Below are 17,662 nucleotides of genomic sequence, written 5' to 3' on the forward strand. Positions count from 1 at the left end.
CAGAAATAAGTAGGAAATTTGTAAAAAGAACCAGTAAATTAGCAAATACACAACAACAAAAAACAATGCAAAAAATAACAAAAAAAAAAACAACCCACAAAAAAAGCAAACAACAAAAAAGAAAAACAAGGAAATGACCAGAAATAGCTTAAAAATAATTGTGATTTTTATATATATATATATATATATATATATATATATATATATATATATATATATATATATATATATATATATATATAAGATCCCAGTCTACTAATTTCTTGTAATTTTTGGTATATTTCTTGCCAAGTTGCTCATTGCCTTTTTTATCTATTTTTTGGACAGAAATAACACCTGATTACACCAGGTTCAAAGGTTTAAACACTTTTGAAAGGTGTCTGAAAACAGCACAACAAAAATGCTGTATTCAGGTTTCAAAGGGTTAACACATTAAAACATAGATGTCAGATTGATTGAATTATGATTTTCATTTAAATTGTAAAATAAACAGATACTGCATGTCTATCCTTATAGGCTCTAAAATCCAAAACATCTCCAAAGTACTGACATTGTTATTTTTGTTTCCGCGGTAGGTAAAGTCTACTTTTCCTTCCCGCTTTGGCTACGGCAGAATTCTAAATAAATTCCAGATTACTCATCCGCCGCATTATTTTCTTGACAAACCTGTCATGGAAACTGTATAATCATTTGTCTTTCCACCCTTCCCATCCTTCCCTCACTCTCTTCATCCTCCTCGTTCTCCTCCTCCTCGAAGCCTCGCAGCATGTGTAAGCAGAAGCGCACGTGCTCCCTTCGCCCTCATTACGAGCTAACTACGCTCTTTGATTAAAAGCGTGTACAGAGAGGAAGACAGAGAGAGAGAGAATGAAAAGAGAGAGAGAGAGAGAGAGAGAGAGAGAGAGAGAGAGGAAGAGGTGGGGGGAAGAGAGAGGAACAGGCCGAACCTCCATAATTAAGATCACTTCACAGATTACCTCCGGCAACAAAAGCGCGGCAAGCAGCCGCCCGCAGCCACAGAAATTGGATGAAAAAGGGGTGTTGAGGAGGAGACTGACCTCCGCCGCTCTCCGCTGGGCTCCACACGAACACGAGCCTCGGCTGGATCAAATGCCCCTCCCAGCAGTGAGTGGCACACATAGACACACACACGCGCGCGACAGGTACCAGTACGCACTGTGGAGTCAGAGAGACGGAGGGAAAAGCGCATGTCTTACAGGCAGAGGATTCAGCACCTGCGGGCGCACATTTTATCACAGGAGGCCACATATCAAAAAAACACACACTGACTCACACTCCTCTGCTAAGTGCACTGCCTGGAGAGGAGATCCATCTAACAGTGCACACCATCACTCCTCTGAGCTGACGAAGTCTGAAAGAGCTCCTGATTTCCACCTTGTTTTAAGAAGACACAATTGCTGAGATAGCAATCAATTTATTTTAATATTCATCAATAACTGAACCTTAAACCTCGAATTTGTTGTATTTGCTGGCACGTTTGATTGTTATGGGACACACAATTCCTAAATGTGAGATAGTAGAGCTAGAAAAAAAACCCAAATGTCCTATTTAAAATTACCACTAGGTACCTGATGTCTTTTTTTCCTAACTTTTATCAAAAATCTTATCGAATTATACTCATAACAGCATCCTATCTCGGGGTCGACCGATTTTGGTTTTTCAGGGTTGATACTGATACCGATTATTGGTAGTTAGTAAGACTGATAACCAATATTTGGAAATGATATGCATTTACAATGACAATTAAAATAAATCTGTCAAAATTTAGAATTTGGATATTCACAAACTCCAACACAAAACTTTGTTTAAATGACTTAAGCACACATTAAATCAAAACTGAAATGTTCAACATCATATACATCAAGTTCATAGCAACGTTTTTTTTATAGAGTCAAGTGAAAATTTTTTTAAAAATTCAGAAATAGAAATCGCTCTCTGATGTTTTACGAAGTCAAAGTTCCTCCCATGCGGACACATTCTTTGCACTTTTAATTAATTAATTAATTAAATTTACCAGGGATCAAAAAAATAAAACGCAGATACAGATAGCTGTTAAAGTGCCAAATATCAGCCCTGATAATCGGCCAGGCCGATAATCTGTTGACCTCTAATCTTGTCACCCACATGGACCATGTGCCAATCCAACACTCTCTACTGTTACTCTCTTTCCTTTTTGCCATCTCTCTGTCAGTTTCCACATCTTCATCCTCAAAACTTTCCTGCGCCGCTCACCTCGTCCTTCTCAGTCCACCTCACAAACCAAACCCTGATCTCTGGCGGGGGGGGGGCATTTAGTCTAATCACAGGGATCCAGCAAGAGCGCCTCAAAGCCCTGGGGGGCTGATCGGCAATCAGAGAGACAGAGGCTACAAGGGAGACGGAGAGAAATAAACTCCACCTCAACTTCAGATTTGTGGAGCAAACCTTTTCCGAGGCCCTAATCCAAAGCAGCTCTGCCGTGAGATTGTCCTGTCGGTGGGGGAGGAGGCGTTTTGGGAGGATATGAGCGCAGAGTTTAAGGACTTCCTGTGACAGAGCAAGTTCTGGTTGAGGAAGGTCAAAGGCAGGTTGAAGTGTGGCGGCGCTCAGTTAGAACAGGAAGGAGGCAATAAGCGCACAGTGTTTTGGGAGAATATGAGATTACTGTCTGTGTGGCTCTTTGATGAAATATGACAAAAGTTTAGCCGATGATCTCAACAATAATTTGGAGATAAAACTAAAAACTATGAATACAAGTACTATATTTGATGCCAGGAAGTTTGTAGAGCTGAATACTGGACTCCAACATAAAACCTATCCATTCTAATGAAAATCCAATACTTTGCACTGACATGACAGCAACACATCAAAATAACTGCTCTAGGCTCTGCAGACTTTTACAAGTTGATGAACCTTTATGATTAAATAAGACTAACGCCGCTTTCCTCAAAAGTCAGAAATCAGAGCGGGGAACGATGTAACACCCAAACTGACCACGTTCCAGAACTGCAAGTTGAAAAAACATGTTGTAAGCAACATCATCTCCAGCCAGGTTTACCATAATTTAAGTCGATATCAGCCGATCACCATGTTTTACTTTATATTTTGCGCACACAAACACCACAGCAACATGGTCACATACACAGTAAAACCAAACTTTTTGTTTTAGCTTTAAAAAGCATGTGTCTAAGCTACTTGACATTTTTGATTTGACTGCATTTGAGAAGACAAGTTCAATCATCGCAAAATCAACTCAGCTTGTTTTCTCAAACTGAATCAATTTAAAATTTTAAGGCAGCCTGGACACTTACTTTTTTTTAAAAGTTTTTTGTTCAACAGTGTTGAGGTTGAACAGTACTGTGTGTATGACTGTTTTAATGAGACACAAATAAGACAGAAGTGCTAATAAATAGTATGTTACTGCAGCTTTAACTACAACTGTTGATGTGCAGTGCAGTCATCTTGGATTGTGAGGTCGGGGTTAAGTTTCCTCCAGCTCTCCGAAATCTGAATTTTGAGGGCGTGAAGGTTGAAATTTTCAACTGGAAACTTGGAAATTCCAACTTCTCAGTACAAACTGAACAGCCATGAGAGTCAACTGCCTCATTAAGCGGCTCTGTGAGGATGTACTAACCTTTGAGCTACTTGCTAACATTAACGTGCTAACAATAGCAATGCTAACATGCAAGCGTTAAGGAGGTATTATGTTTATGGTATTCTGGTTTAGTGTGTTAGCATGCTAACTACAAGGGGGTTTCACAATTGCAACTCTCAATCAAAAATTGATCAAATAAGCATTCCATATGAGCATGTGAAATTTTAAATTATTTAAATTTGACCATATGGCAGTTATATCACACTTGATACCACGCAGCCTATCTTTTAGAAGAAGAATTTACAAATATGAGTTGTCAGATCTGTTTATGTTCATGATCCTATGAACCATAACTTTATAGCCAAACTAAGGAATATCTGTCACTGCTGAAAGAAAAAAGAAAAAAAAGTTTAAATCTAAAATCGAAATAAACCATGACCGTAAAATCAAATGTTTAGTAGAAATGTGGATCTGGAGAATTGTGACAGCTACTAATTAACACAAAGCACATCCAAGGCTGATGGGAATGTCAGTTTTTTTTTTTCATCTGATGATTGTGCTAGATAAAAACAAAGTTCAAATAATTCATCTCGAAGGAAACATGAATGTTTGTGCCAAATTTCATTCCAACCCCCCCAGTGGTTGTAAGATCAAAAGTTGGACCAACATTGCCATCCTTACAGCCGTGACTGATATAAACAGATTTTTTTTTTTTTCAGTTTTAGGTGTTTTAGTTTCTCATTTACAGAGGTCGGTGGTCTGTGTGTGTTCTGATCTACAAAGATTTTTTGCTGTTTTTTTTGCTGCAGTTACCGCACACAGTTATTAAGACAATTTGGCAGCCAGTCTGACTGGCCGTGCCACATCCAGCTCCATGGGTTTGTTTAAAATATGCCCAGTTGTCTCACTGCTTTCTTCCCTTCTGACTTCTTTGTAACAATGTCACCACATTCCAAGATCTCAGCAATTGGTTCGATGAGTGCAGTTACCATAACCTTAAGAAAGATCCAAGTTATAAAAACTATCATTTAAAAAGTCACTCTTCTGCCTGTGATTTGGTACATAACAGATTCACCATTACACGCTGCACAATCCAAACTGAGAAATAAACAAATTGAAACCGTTCCACGTCCTTTTCCTATTCTTTCTTTAATGAGTTCCATAGACTAACAGAAGGTTCGACATCGCGACTTGACCCCCCAGTTCTTGGGGACACACATTGCGATCAGGCGAGCAGACTTGGAAGTGTGAATTCACTACCACCCTTCGAGTCTTCAACCACACCATGGATGCAAATGCCCCCCCCACCCCCGGAAACCCACCCACCACCACCACCTCCCCTGCAGATCTGACAGTCCTGTTTACCAAAGCAGCCGACAGACAAGCTGAACAAGGGCCCGGGCCACAGCACTTCCACTTAACTCTCTCCCCATTACTCCGATTGGTGTGAACGACACAACAAAAGAGATAAAATCCTGAGGCGACGAAAACAACTGCAGCTCGCGATCAAGAATAATAATAATAACAAAAAAGACACGGATCAAAACAAAAGAGGGAAAGGAAGATGGGGAGGTGGGGGAGGAGGAGGTGGTGGGGGGCTAAGAGAGAGGAGAGAGAGAAAGAGAGAGAGAGAAGAGATGATGAGGTGGGCCGTTTGAAAATAAAAATAAAAAAAAGAGATGATTTGAGAAAATTGTCGGAAATTGCGGGAGATCTGTTAAAGGTTTCTCTTTCAGCAGGGGTGGGAGCGTATCTTATGACTTAAAAGAGGTATTAAAGGAGAGAGTCAGGCGCCGGGGGAATTCTCCCACGTCGGAGAGCACGCTTTTTAAATTCAACCCCGGTAATAACGCAGATAAATAATAGATAAATAGTATTTAGCTCCCACCTTGAACAACAATTTTTAAAGTAGTTCATGAAAGAGTGACAGCTCTTGGCGAGCGCTTGCACAAACGCACATGCCCACGTGCACGTGCCCACATGTGTAATGTGTATTTTACCTAATTAAATACAACACCAGGTGGGATCCACTGATTGTGTGTGTGTGTGTGTGTGTGTGTGTGTGTGTGTGTGAGGACAGAATAAGGGAGATGCAGAGGAAAAGATCAAATGTTTTCAGATGAATTTCTTTAAGTTCATAGTTGTCATTAGTGGTTTCATCCATAACTGATGGTTATTATTTTGAGTTACTGGGGGGGAAAAAAGTGTTTTTGTTTGTTTTTGTTTTTTTTAACACTGCAGGGGGGGTCTTGCTCCCCTCCTCCCCACCCCGATCATTTTTGCACACTCCCTAAACTTGTTTAATAGTCTGATATTTAAAAGAGGCCTTTTGCTGTCTTACCGTAATGATGTTCCAGATAATAATATCCTGTCCTCAAATAAGGGCAGGAATAAATACATATATTTACCTTATAAAAAAAGGAAGCACAGTAGCGAGCCTCACTTTGCGTCTCATGGCAGCTACGCCTCGGAGATGTGGTCGCGGCTGCGCCAGGCGTTTACAGAAGGCTGTGTGTTTAAACGCCTGGAATGCTCATTTGCCTTTTGGGTTCACTTATTTACTTTTGCATAAATGGAGAACAGTAATGTGGTATTAAGGGGCTTCTCAGGGGGAAAGTTGTGTGTTTTTAAAATGCAGCCTTTTTTTTTTTTAAATGCTCCCTCAGTTTGCTATATTAAGGCACGCTGATGATTAATGCAGCATAGATGTAATTTCTCTTGATTAAAAAAAATGAATTAGAAAAATAATGCCAGACATGAGATGAGCTCAACCTCAACACCCCACCCCCCACCGCACCCCCCTCTAAACACACACACCACACACAAACACCCCCCTCCCCCCAACCCCCTCCCTCCTCGCTCAAAGTCATCAGATACAAAATGAGCATCCAGGCTAAAATGAGCAACGAATAATCACAAAATTCCCAATAGCCAAATATAAAATGTAAAATGACTGCCTTGATCAACTAGAGCCCGGTAATCTTTAGCGCCAGCCACAGCTGTACCACCACCACTGTCACTTGAAATAAAAACCTAAACCTTTCAGGGCTTTCGATTGAGTCTTTAATTCAGCCTGATGTGACATTAAAACCCTTTGGTTGACTTCCACTGGCTGTGACAAATGTACCAGCGCTTAATAGAGGTGTGCAGACAGGCCGGCATTTCAGTGACTTTTATCAAACCGAATTTATCAACGCGGGCTCCCAGGATCTGTGGCAGCAGCTTGTTGAGGAGGAAGCCTACAGATACCGTTAAGTACATCATCCCTCCTCTCTGTCTCTCTGTCTCGCTCCTTCTCTCCCCTTCTGCTCGCTGCGTTTTCTCTCTAAGTGTTTTTTTTTCTCCTGTTCTGTCCTGTCATCACTCTGCCTACTGTATATTTATCTCTTTTCACGAAGAATCTACCGGTCCGTGGATGCGGTGCATTGTAGGCTGATCGGAATGTTTTCTGACTGCCGATTGTCAAGTATTTTTAAATTTGACGACTTGGGAGTACAAAAACAAAATCACAGAAGAGACCTACTGTTTGCCTGGGTATAAAAGTCTTCAAGCAGTAACCTACTTGTGCAATCACGGGACACTAAAACTGTCTCAGAAGCTCCACTGAAGATATTAAATTGTTTTACATGTAATAGTGTTATAAAAGACATCAAGATTGTCTGATTTTCAATATCTATGTATCATTCTAACCAGATTTTCTTGTTAATTCACCTATGCTAGTATGATCATTGTCACCAGTTTCTTGCTAAAAATGTGATTTATATTTGCTCCCAGTACAACTGTGAGTGGGAAATCATTGTCTGAAGGAAAATCAACTGGTCTGACCACCAGGAGGTCAGCTGAGGGAGTGTCACAAGTAAAAGGAAAAAAGTAATAAATTCTACAAATTTGATTTGTTTTTATCAGTTGGTCTCAAAATTAGACTGACGTCTTCCAGAAAAGGCAGAAAAGCTGCCCCCCTCTTCATCTTTTAAGTTATCCAGTAAAAGAAAAGAAAGTGTGTGTGATCATCAAGAGTTAGGTTTGGTTTCAACTTTGGGGGGACACATGTAAAACAGGAGGTTTAGGGGTTCTCCGCCAAAAAATACTGAGCATCAAACATTAAATTTCTAGCATTCTGGTGAATTTTTATGTGCCAATTTGTGCCGTTTCCATATCAACTTCAGGTGGAAATGTCTTCAATTTTGTCCAAATAAAGGTTCTCAGCTATTTTCATGGTTTTTTTTTTGGAGGGGGACAAATGCACATGTTCACACAAACACACACACACACACACACACACACACACACACACACACACACACACACACACACACACACACATGAAACGGGGGGGTTAGGAATCCCCTGCCAAAATATTTTGAGCATCAAACACTTAATTTCCAGCATTCTGGTGAATTTTTATGCACCAAGTTGTGCCTTTTCTGCAGCAACTTAAGGTGGAAAATTATTAAATTTTGTCAAAATAAAAGTACTTTCATGTTTTTTTGGAGGGGGACAAATGCACATGTTCTAAATATTGAGGAGAAGCGTCCCATGTGTCCCCTGCTCTGAAATCTACACCTGTGCAATCACTTAAAGAAGAGACTGTTATGACTTTGAGGTGATTTCTGTCCAATTTCAGAAAGCAAATTTACAAAGTCGGGCACTGAATCACTGCTCGCAGGGTGTGGTAACAAGTAATAGGTAACTTATTGTCATTTTTGGCAAAAAGTCCAGAGTGGCAGATGGTCTAAACGAGAAGTGAGGAAAGACGGAAAGATAAAAAAGAGGAGCTAGATAGGATAAATGAGAGATGAGAAGTGGGAGCGAAAGGATGGAGAGATGACAGAGGCTGCGGCGGAGAGAGACGGAAGAAAAAAGGAGTGAAATGCTGGAGTGAGGAGAGCGATAAGGAGGCTTTTGAAGGGTCCTCTCAGATGCTGGCATTGCTCAGTTCAGCGCCGTCAGAGCCTCTGAGGTACTTGAACCTTGCCTGCCTTTCCTCCACCTCTCTGTAGAGCTGCTGCCCTGCAGCCACCTGTAAACCGCTTTGACACATGATCCACTCCCACGGATTCAGAGTGGAAACACACACACACACACACACAGAGAGAGAGAGAGCGAGAACCACTGCTTGCAGGCAGCTAAAGTGCGCACAAACGCTTTAACGCACCATCAGCGTTTGCTTGTTTTTTAACATTAGCACTCGATTAACAACTGGCTGTCCCACTTTGAATGGAGGGGCACTCACGGCACAGACACGAGAGATACCTAATAGTCTCTCTCACAACACGTTGATTAAAAAATGTAGTTCCTTTTTTTTTTTCCCTTCTCTCTCTCTCCCTCTCTCTCACTGTCACTTTTAAGCAATAGATCCTTCAGCGAGACAAGACAAATAACCTGCTATTATCCATTGCCCTCACGTTGGCGTGAAAGTGGCACTAGGAGGATTTTAACCTTCACCTCCTGAAGGCTGAGGGAAACAGGACATGTTGGAATTTAATTAAGCAATTAGATGGATGCTTTGCCATAGCCACAAACAAGTGGCGGGTGGAGAGAACTTTTAAAGCACACACTAAAAACATTTCTGTTCAGATAATTTATAAAAAGCAATGCCATTAAATACACATCTATATCTAAGAAAAAGCAGCACTCAGTCACTATGGTTAAGCTCTAAGCCCCTCACCCCCCTCACAGAAAAAAAAGTGGAGACTAAAAAAAAAAAAAACGGCGGCTCCTGATTAGGCATTGTCAAAATATTTGCGACTGAGGAATTCCACCAGGCGAGCACAGAATCGGCTCCTCTACAAAAGAGCCATCTTCCCTGAGTAACAAGTAGGTGCAATGAGTGTCGACAGAAGAGGAGCTGAAATCCCCCCCGGGCTAGAGAATATCCCGCTATTGTAGTCTTAACCCGCGAGACCTGGCGGGGAATGTACAGCTTTCACAGTCACTTCTCATCCTATTTGTAGCAGTGCCGCTGATGTGCGAGCGCCCGGGCCAGTGCAGGTCACACACACCCACCGCCACAAACACCATCACCATCTTTTTTAAAAAATATATATATCTCTGAATTTCTTTTGTCTTCCTCACACCTCTTTCACACTCTTTTAGCCCAACAAATATTTGAGGGGGCATTCATCTACATCATGTTATTTTCTCTCTCTCTCTTCCCCCACACCCTCACGCCAAAGCACTTTTTTCATCTCTCTTTTTGTATTTTTTGTTCCACGAGGCAAGTTTCATTAAAGATCCAATTATGCAAATCAGGTGCTGGAGAGGCAGTTGAATATGCACTATAATGGTGTACAGTAATCGTTCGACACAATATACGGCATCCGGGGCCAGATTTACGAGCGCAACAGAACTGCAACGCCTCCGTCCTTTGGTGAAAACCTCTTGATCATAATTAAAGGTGCAGGAGTTCTCTCCAGCATCTCCCCCTCCTCCTTTTCTCCCTTCTTTTTCCTCTACTGTTTTTCCTCTCCCTCCGTCTTGTGCGACTTTGCTCATTAGCAGGGGTCCAGGAAAGTTTACAGAGGTCACATCCGAGAGGTGGAGCGGCTAAAGAGCAAGACATGACATGTGGGATGCGGTCGGTGGTGGTGTGTGAAGTGGGTAATAGACGTAACCTGCCTCTCACACACACGCGCGCGCGCGCGCGCACACACACACACACACACACACACACACATAACCTTCCATCTCATCAACACTGGAGGTATTTACCACTGTCTTAGCTGAGCGTGGCTGAATGCTAAGCAGTAGCAATTCTCTGCTTCAGGACCTCTGATTGATGTGTGCTTGCCTGTTTGTGTTAAGCCGTTGTCTGCGGAAATGACACAGCTGAAAACGTGGCACCGTTCGACACATCAAAAAGGGGGGAAACGCTCCTGACATTGCATGACACATCCGCAAATCCCAAATGCTAACGAACTTTGAGGAGAGAAAAAAAAAATGCCGAACTAAAGCCAAACTCAATAATGCCTTAATGCCAAGGGGGGCTCAGCGGGGAAGCCGGGGCAAACAAAGGAGGAATATCACGGGTTGTGAGGATAAGGTGTTTTACATTTTTTCAGGACACATTCCTTGTTGGTGTTGCATGAGCACTACACAGACAGAGAGGGAGCGAGGGCAAGACCAGAGAGCATCGCCGGGACACTGGGCTTCCTCAAGGCTGAAACTGAAAACACACAGTGTGCACTTGTAGACTGCTGCGAACTTGCACACAGACCTGCCTGCACGCACGTTCTCAGGCTCGCAGTCTGGAACTGCAAGACGACTGAGACGGAGAAAAAGATTTGGAGGACAGATCCTCCTTACACCACTTCCGTGCCCACCTCTCCCTCTTAGGCTCTCTCACCATCCACATCTCACCCCATCCTCAACTTCCCCTCCACCCTCCTCCCCCCCGGCTGCCCCAGACAGGCAGACGCTCCTTGTGATGGCACCCCGGCATGAGAGGACTGAGTCAAGCCTATCTGTCAGCGCCTCATCTGCCCCACACTCTTTATTCTTAGATCAAACTGACGTCCGCGATTACCCCAACTCATCCACCCCATTGCTCCTCCATCCCTCCACCCCTTCACCCCGCTCCTTATCAAGCTCTCAGGGCGAAGAGCATACCGGGTGGAAAACACACACTCAGGCTCACGAGTGCAGGGTGAGGCGTAAACCGTACATAAACTTTCATTTACACAATGATTCAATAAAGCTGATCATTCACACAGCGAGAATTTAATTGATGCTATATTCATTTCTGCATAATGGTATCTTCTATATTTCCCATTGCTTTTCATAGCATTCACTAAGTGAGTCATTCCTCGACAGTCAGTTTTGCTTCGTCCTAATTTCCAACAAAAGCAACATGTCCAGTTTAGACTTTTTAATATCAATCGGTCTCCTAAGACTGTAAATTATAGTCACCCGTTTACAAATTCACATGATGAAAAAGGCCTGATAATGAGCAAAGGTCAGTAGCACTAAGATCACTGAACTTTCAGGTCGATTTATCACCACAGCAGAATATAACATAATTGCAGTTGCGTATAAAAGTTTGACATCACACCCTGTGGGCTGCTGGTCCTTCTTACTAACAAAAGCAACATGTCCACATTACACCTTTTTTTAAATATCAATTGGTCACATAGGACTGTAAATTATAACCACCTGTTTACAAAGTCATATCACTAAATAAAAAAAAAACAAAAAAACAATGACAATGAGCAAAGGTCAGCAGGACTAAGTTGACAAAACTTTCAGGTCCATTTACAGCAAAATATATCATAATTGCTTATAAAAGTTCAACATGACACCCTGTGGGCTGGTGGTGTCAAAAAAAATTTAGCATTTTCTATGACTAAAACAAATGTGATAAAAATCTTTGAGGTTTTTGTGTAATGTGTGTAATCTAGCGTGCGATGTTCCGTGGTCAGGGCAATCTCTTCTCAAGCTCACATCCCAATCTGGATTGCGGAGTGTGTGCTTGTCATATTAGCCTCGCGTCGCACACTGCAAAAACCCAACATCTTCCCCTGTCTCGCTTGAACTCTGGAGATCAAGGTCACGGAGCTACAAGGCTCAACCCAGACTAACGCCTGTGTGTTACAGCCCCTTTAACACCCTCCTTGCCCCCCTGCGGGACACACATACACACACACACACACACACACACACTGGAATGCCTTGCACTGTTGCCTGTGAGATCAGAACCAGAATGGAAATGAAGGAGTGACACCAGTCTCACAGCCTTCACCCAGTAGGTAACAGAGAGAAAGAGAGAAAGGAAGAGAGAGGGAGAGATGGGGGGTGCTTTCACAATGACTGCACATATCAATTAATGGCTGGCTGATGAGCAGAGCTGGCCTGATCTGGCCTGCCCACCACCGCCCTGATCCCAGCGGACTGGGAGCCCTGGCCTCGCAGCCTGTACAGCTGGAGCCCTCTCCCCTATAATTACATGAGAAGGGGATCAACTAGCCACAGAGAGGCTGCCTGTCTCACCGTGGACTGCACTGTGTTGCAGGAGCATACATCACTGACTATGTTACAGGATGACTTGAATTATGTGTTGTCCGATTGATTATACACACATATTTCATGTACGGCTAGATTATGTAATTTATGCGACCACTTCACTGTGCGTTTGTGTGTTTTTGCAATGGCACTGCTGCTCATGTGCTATGCGCATTTGTTAAATGAGTGTGTGATTTTTCTTTTTTTTCATATTTAAAAAAAAAAATCTTGATTGTGTACATGTCAACGTGCAAATAATTCACCGGGTGTCGGACTGACAACGCGGCGGCTTCAGTCGAGTGGGTCTACTCCACGGTGAACCGAGTGGCTGACTGACTGACTGACAGCCTGGTGAAAAGAGGACTGATTTGATGCCATCCTTTGCATGCCATGCTCTCTCTCTCTCCGTCTATCCCCCCATCACCACCACCACCACCCCCCTTGTCTCTCTCATCACTCCCTCCACCCTTGTTTTCAGCTGAGAGATGTGTATCGCCGCAGTCAGTCACGGCCCGCGGCCCCCTTAGCAACGCTGACACGGGCACAGGTGGGAAAGCAACTAATGCGAGATCAGCCAATAACTACAGACCGGCTCCCGAGAACACATTTTGAGCTCTGTCGATCAGAAAGTTGCAGCTCGGGAAAAAAAAAGTCAAAAATACTTGTTTTGTAGGTGTGTGGCTTTTTCCTGTCACTCCAAAATCTGATGCGAATTCATCTATTTGACTGCCATGACGTGAGGACAAATACAGCTTGCATATTTTATAAGAATAATTATTTGAATGACAACAATTAATTGGATAATTCATTAGTGATGTGTGATGTTAAAATGCAACCTGACTGGTAGATGAGTGCAAAAAAAATCTAAAGTAGGCCTGATGAATATTAAATAAATTGCAAACCACTGAGGCCTTGACACTAAATTCACTACATAAATTCCTCCAACAGGCCAGTCTGCAAAGCAAGGCCTTCTCTTAAAACACGGCGTCTCTTCCCAAATATTTTCACCCGAGAAGAATGACAACATTTTCAACTTGTAGCAGCACACAGAGAGGTCCAGGAAAAGGGCAAGTAGGTCTGCGAGGCAGCCTGAACTGTCAAGAGGAGCGGGAGGGGGGGGACACTTCTCCATTCGCTATTGCATCTCCAATAAGGGAATGAAAGGAGCTGACAAAAAGGGTTTACGCCCAGACACTATTTCAGACATAATATCCGCCCTGTGCATACCATTAAACAATGACAGCATCTCAACTCGCACAGTACATCTATTTATCCTTGCACAATGAATATGAGGAAGAGGCAACATTTTTTTTTTGGCTTGAGACAACTTTAGGGAAGGTTAGAGAAACAGTGGGAAACAACGAGATGGACATTGTTGAGTATTTTAAGCAGGATGACATGTGTCTTCACAGCCATTGTGCAGAGCTGGTAGCTGTTTGGAAGTGGCTGCAGGTCAGATCACTCAGGGGTCAACTCGACTTCCAAGAAAAGGTCCTCCCCACCCAAGACGCACGGTGAGACAGGGGCTTTAAATGGGATTACAAGGCTCATCCCTGGTGCCACATTTCACTGATAATTCAATACTGTAAGCATCATTTAAGCACAAATTCGGACACGTGAGAGTCGATGAGGGAATTCGACGAAGGATTTTTTTAAGCGCACGGAACGCGCTCAACCTGCAGGATCTTTAGAGATAAAAAATAAACACCGTGTGGTTAATTTTAAAGAAGATAAACTCCTGGGTGCAACAACATGTCATACACACGACCTCTTCCGTCCCCGGGAAAAAAAATATTATTGGCTTATGGGCTCCGTCATTTTATATTTCCACAGTCAGGGATATCCATCCTGTAGCCTTTAAGCGACTCGCTCTAACTTTCTGCCCCCCCCCCCAATTAAATAAAAACATAACCAAAAAACGAACATTCCTCTCCACGAAGAGCGACACAAGTCCCCCCCCAAAAAAACGTCAATTTCCCCGCTGTAAAGATGTGTGTTTACCCCCCTTCGTCTGAAGACCATCGCAACGTCTCCTCAAAGCATAATGCAGGGGCTGCTTATTCATAAGAGAGGTCGATCACTGCACAAAATGGCAGGTCTCACCGGCTCTTCTTCCATCTCACAAGTTTTGACACATGGTGGCAAACGCGCCGGTAAACTTGAATCGCCCTCGCGCACTCTTTCAGCACAAGTGCGGTGGAAAGTTTTAGACTCGTACCGGGAACACGGCTGGACTTTTCGAAAAAGTCTCCATCGCAGATCTGTGTGCGCAATATTGCAAAGCCGTGCGCCCGAACGCTTTTTACGCGTAGTTACTGAGCAAAACATGCAACGGTAAACAAAAACTTATAATACTGTAATATCTGATGGATTAAAATTTGTTTTTTTGTTTTTTACGCGTTGGGTTTCAAGGTGTCGAGCATCGCAGCCCCGTGTCTTCGCCCCAGCTGCTATTTTGTTTTTACGATCGTCACTTGCTCTGGATAATTGCACTGTTATTTTCTAATCATGATTGGGGAGACATCGGGGGCCCCCGTTGTGATGCACCCGCACAAACAACCCCAATCCTCCCCCCATAAAAACTGACTTCCCAGCGAGTAATACACTTCAAACCACCCCCCCAGCAAAAAACCCAAGTCGTGTACTGGAAGCTCCACACACTTCTTCTTACCTTTTAAATTTGGCGAAGCGCCGGCTAACTCCTGCGCGTAAACGATGCGTTGTGAGAGATAGTGTTCATTGAATAATGAGGCATGTCCATATGATTTGACCGGATCATATTCTTGTCGGATGACGGGGGTGTTGAAAAGTGCGCTTCGGACCTGTTAAAGACTGTCCACTCCTCGATCCCCCTGTCCCTACAGCTGCTCCCCGCCGCGCATCCTGAGTTTGTAAAAAAAGAAAATAACGCCTTTATTACTTGTCTCTCCTCTTGCTTTTCTGTCCCTCTCTGTCGCTGTCTGCTAAAGGTAAACGTTTGCATTGATGCCGATCGCCAGGCATCAGCATATTCCCTTCATCTTTCAGCTTGGACTCCCCCTATCTGGTAGGTGAAATGCATTGTACCGTTAAAAAGGCACTCCATTGTAGAAAAGCAGAGCCGACTGACTGGCTGGATACAGCCCGGGTCTTGCGGTATTCGCCGTTGACGGTGTTGGGGATAAAAAGCAGCTGATGCACAGAAGCTCGTTTAAAGAAATAATCCCCTCATCATTACATTTCCTATGGCACGGTGGCGCGAGGGGGAAAAAGCCCCGATTCCCGACCACCTTAGTTTGTTTCTGACCTTGAACTGCCCACAAACACTCTTTTATTTCAAAATTTGCCCTCCTGTACAGAAGCATTCAGCCTCGCCGCCGCTGAGGCACCGCGCGTTCAAAAAACGGACTTGGATAAAGAACCCTTCCGCGGAAAAAGACACCCAGGTCACAAATGAGTCCAAAAAGTAGAATTCCTTACCTTTCAAGTGAACTGTTTCGAGTCTTTTCCCCCTCTTCTCCTCGCCTTAAAAGAACTCCAGGATAAATGAGTGTTGCCTCCTGTGCGTCCTGAGCGTCAGTCACCGCTTAAGAGAAGTAATGAGTGATAAAAATGACGCTCATCTATCTGCACTGTAACCTTGTGGCGTATTTAATGTAAATAAGCCCCGTTGTGTTGCCAATCCCCATGCATACAAACGCAAAACCGCTCCACAGGGACTCGCTTTTGCCTTTTTTCTCCTCTCCTCTCTCTCTCTCAATGTATTGACGATTTATTCTTACTGCCTGGGAGCGCAATAGGGAATGAACATAATTATTTGAAAATATGATATATCAATAATGCGACTGCTCCAATTTGTGAATGAATGCATTGCTACACACCTCCGTGAAGAATTTGAAAAAGCCACTACTCTCTCTAAGAAAGAAATATTTTTAAAGATTTTGGGATATTTCCAGTAGGACCCCCTAAAACTTGAAGTTGGCACAACTTTTTTTTTTTATTCGACGCGTAAAAAAATAATTAAAAAAAAACACACACACACAAGACAAGAAGACGTCCTGCACAGGCCGAACTCTTGCAACTAAAAATCTCTCTTGCGGAATGGTTTTGATATATTATGCTTCTATAGGGGGGTGGAAGAGACCGAATAATGCAATTATAGATTCAGTGTCCCAGCGTTGACAAAAGACAGGACTTCAATAGAGGCTTTGTTATGGGATTATATAATGATTATGGGGTAATTATGGGAACGGTTTGGTAATAATAAAAAAAAGTATCAAGTGCTCTCTTGCAAGGACAGCTTGTTTTCTATAATGTAAGCGCATGAGTAGAGGAGTGTGATAAGACAGACAGACGGTGCTGCTGACAGCTAGTGGCAGGATGACGGCAGACAGCCCTCGATTATTCAAAATGTCGAACCGAGAGACACATTAATGCCACTGACTGAGATGCTATCAAATGTCCTCAGAACCGGACATGGGCCCACAATGGGATATCTCGGGGTCATATTCATAGCAGACCCCTGTGCGTAACGATCCCCCTCCCCACCCCCCTCCCCAAACACACACACATACACACCCTAATCATCCTCTCTCCCCTCTCCACGCCGCTTGTGCCATGCTGTATGTGTCAGAGAGAGAGAGAGAGAGAGAGAGAGACACATGTAAATGGTCACTCAGACATGGAGCACATGACACTCCATCTGTGGGTGAACATAATCGAATAGAATTATTATCATTATTATAATCACATTAAGGAGTGTATCGCAGTCTGTTTTGTGAAACTTTTTTTCACCAAAAACTGCTGTTTAGAGAAAACATTTACATTTTTTTGCTCAAAATATTGACCATTTTTTGCACATTTCTTCACAAAATATGTACCTTTTTTTTGCACAAAATTTGTATCCTTTTTGCACTTTTCTTTGTTTTTTACAATTTCTTGCACATGTAATCACTATTGCTATTAAGCTTAATATTATTTGTCTCTTTTTTATTTTCTGTATTTATGAGACATATTAATAATATTGAAGTTTTTTTTAAAGATTTTCACACTGGTGAGTCTGTGTGTGTATGAGTGTGTGTGTGTGTGTGT

General features: G+C 42.9%; 1 protein-coding gene across 3 annotated transcripts in view; it reads right to left on the bottom strand.

Annotated features, from left to right (window-relative positions):
- znf536 (zinc finger protein 536) overlaps positions 1-16,471 on the bottom strand; it is a 298,506-nt gene extending 282,035 nt beyond the window's left edge. Inside the window, exon 1 of one of the 3 annotated variants that reach the window (XM_088081055.1) lies at positions 16,052-16,471. The gene's annotated coding sequence lies outside the window, so the exon portion shown is untranslated. Of the gene's footprint in view, positions 1-15,263; positions 15,795-16,051 lie in introns of those variants that run through there. The other 2 variants (XM_088081050.1, XM_042484580.2) reach the window with 2 other exon arrangements.
- Positions 16,472-17,662: the final 1,191 nt, after the last annotated feature.

This window comes from Plectropomus leopardus, chromosome 1 (assembly GCF_026936395.1).
Source record: "Plectropomus leopardus strain MGB_pleo_1.0 chromosome 1, ASM2693639v1, whole genome shotgun sequence".
NCBI lineage: Eukaryota > Metazoa > Chordata > Actinopteri > Perciformes > Serranidae > Plectropomus > Plectropomus leopardus.